Genomic DNA, 3,134 nt, shown 5'->3' with positions numbered 1-3,134 from the left:
GGCCAAATAACAGCAGTATATGCCTTTGAGAATAATTCCAGACTACATAAACCTAGCAGTCCCTAAGGAAATTGTTTTATCTCTATCATCCTGTGGGACCTGTGAAAGCCTGGAGCATTAGAGTTCCCTTTTAAGTGTAAAGTCCTTGAAAAATTTAATCAAAGAGAATCCATGAATTCCCTATCTAAATTGAGCTGATATTAGGCAACAATTTGGGGGGGGGTGTTTTTTTTAAGATTTTATTTATTTATTCATGACAGAGAGAGAGAGAGGCAGAGACATAGGCAGAAGGAGGAAGCAGGCTCCCCGCAGGGAGCCGGATGTGGTACTCAATCCCAGGACTCCACGATCACATACTGAGCCGAAGGGAGACGCTCAACCACTGAACTACCCAGACGTCCCTTAGATAGCAATTTGTATAGCTGTTAACTATATAAATATCCTTGAAGACATAGTTCAGAAAAAGGAGCATCTAGTAATTCACTGTGTAAGACATCCAGAAACACAGAAAATCATAGAGAATTGTCCCCTCCCATTGCCTCTCACTGAATGGCTGTCTAGAAGATTAATATTTCTTCAAAGTCTATAGGCCAAAGCAACTAAAAAACACAGCCTTCTGGGCTTCCTATATGAAAGTAGGCAATGGAATTTAACTCCTGTAGAGTATTGGAACTGAAAGTATTCCCACATGGTAGGGTCCTAGAGCCAAAATCATTCCTTAAAATAGGGGTCCTACTTTTTTTCTTTTGGTGTGTCACCATGGGCCACCACCCTGCCTGATGTTACCAATATTGTGAGAACAAGCTGTATCCAAATTCTCACTTCTGCAGAGATGTCCCTGAAGCCAAGATCTGCATCTTTGACATGGGACAGAAGAAGGCAAAAGTGGATGAGTTCCCACTATGCGGCCACATGGTATTACATGAGTATGAGCAGCTCTCCTCTGAAGCCCTGGAGCCCACCTGTATTTGTGCCAATGAAAACATGGAGAATAACCGTGGCAAAGATGGTTTTCACATCTATGTGCAGCTCCAACTCTTCCACGTCATCTGTATCACCAAGATGTTGTCCAGTGCTAGGGCTGAGGGGCTCCAGACAGGTATGCCAGGTACCTTTGGAAAGCCCCAGGGCACAGTGGCCAGGGTCCACATTAGCCAAGTTATCATATCCCTCCATACCAAGTTGCAGAATAAGAAGCATGTGATTGAGTCCTTATACAGGGCCAAGCTCCAGTTCCTTGGCTACCAGAAGATCCACATTTCCAAGAAGTGGGGTTTACTAAATTTAATGAGGACAAATTTGAAAACATAGTGGCTGCAAAGAAGCTCATCCCAAATTGCTGTGGGGTCAAATACAAAATGCATCCCTAATCGTGCATCCCCTGGACAAATGACATGCTCTGCATTCATGGGAACCTCAGCACTGTCCCCTCCTTTTTCATGCCCATCAAAAAAATCCTACTTCTTACCAAAAATAATAGGGGTCCTATTGGTGAAGGAGGACTGCAAAAAGCTGACCATTGTCACAGCATACAGGTTTGATTGAACCATAAGGGCAAAAATGTCTTCCTTCCAAAATTGGGACTTTGTTGACCAGTGTTTCAGTGACTGGTCTAAGATATGCACAATCCCAACATGGGCCATAACCATGGAGCATATGAAACAGTCCCAGAGGGATGATTGATAAAGGTAAATAAAAACTGAAATGAGAAGAAAAAAAAAAGGAGAGTGGGGCACCTGAGTGACTCAGTGGTTGAGCATCTGCCTTCAGCTCAGGTCATAATCTTGGGGTCCTGGGATAGAGTCCCACCTCAGGCTCCCCGTGGGGAGCCTGCTACTCCCTCTGCCTATGTCTCTGCCTCTCTCTCTGTCTCTCATGAATAAATAAATAAAATCTTTTAAAAAAAGGAATATTACAAATAGAAACTAAAAAAGGTGATAGACTTAAACCCAGCTCCATCAATAGGTATATTAAATTTTAATATTATAAACACTCTCATTAGAAGGCAAAGATTTTCAGAATGGATTTTTGTTAAATCCAAGTGGGTATTATCTACATACTTTTTTTAAAGATTTTATTTATGTATTCATGAGAGACACACACACACACACAGAGAGGCAGAGACATGGGCAGAGGGAGAAGCAGGCTTCATGCAGGGAGCCCAATGTGAGACTCGATCCCAGGTCTCCAGGATCACGCCCTTGGCTGAAGGCAGGCACTAAACCGCTGAGCCATCCAGGGATCCCTACCTACATACTTTAAATGTGAAGATGCCAATGGGTTAAAAGAAAGCTGTTGGAAATATACATACTATAAAAACATTAATTAAAAGAAAACCAGTAGGACTTGATTAGTATCAAAAGAGACTTCAGTACAAAGAAAATTTTCCAAAGTAATGAGTAAATGGTAAATGGCTAATTTATCAAGAAAACAACAATTCTTAATGTATAAGAAACTAAAACAGAGCACCAAAGTAAGTGAAACAAAAATTAACAAAATTAAAGGGAGAAAAAGATCCATACCTATGGTCAGAGACTTTAACATCCCTCTATCAATCATTGATATAAAAATTAAGCCAATCAATACAAATATAAAGAAAAATTTAAATAACACTATCAACCAACTTGCCTTAAACAAATTATAATGTAACACCACCAGCAGTGGCAAGAAACAAAATCTTCTCAAGCACACATAGAATATCACCACGATAGAACACGTGATAAGTCATAAAATAAGCCTCAAAAATTCTCAAAGTATTGAAATTATAAAGTATGTTGTTTGACCATAAAAGAGTTTAATTAAAACTCAACAGCAATAATGAATCTAGGAAATTTCCAAATATTTGGCATTGAGTATACACTTCCTAATAAGCTAGAGGTCAATGAAGAAACCACAAGTAAAGTTAGAAAATAGTTTGAAATTAGTAAAAGAAACACGCTGTGTCAAATTTTGTGAAATGCACTAATGGTGTGCTAAAAGGGAAATTCACGGGCAGCCCAAGTGGCTCAGCGGTTTAGCGCCGCCTTCAGCCCAGGGTGTGATCCTGGAGACCCTGGATTGAGTCCCACGTTGGGCTCCCAGCATGGAGCCTGCTTCTCCCTCTGCCTGTGTCTCTGCCTCTCTCTCTCTCTCTC

The 3,134-nt window shown here is 40.8% G+C and overlaps 1 pseudogene; it reads left to right on the top strand.

Moving 5' to 3' along the window:
- The first annotated feature begins 759 nt into the window (after positions 1-759).
- Positions 760-1,208, top strand: LOC144295513 (large ribosomal subunit protein uL16-like; annotated as a pseudogene).
- The last annotated feature ends 1,926 nt before the right edge of the window (positions 1,209-3,134 follow it).

The sequence above is a fragment of the Canis aureus genome, chromosome 23 (genome assembly GCF_053574225.1).
Source record: "Canis aureus isolate CA01 chromosome 23, VMU_Caureus_v.1.0, whole genome shotgun sequence".
NCBI lineage: Eukaryota > Metazoa > Chordata > Mammalia > Carnivora > Canidae > Canis > Canis aureus.
The sequence above is the reverse complement of the archived record's forward strand: the minus strand, read 5'-3'. Positions and strand labels throughout refer to the sequence as shown.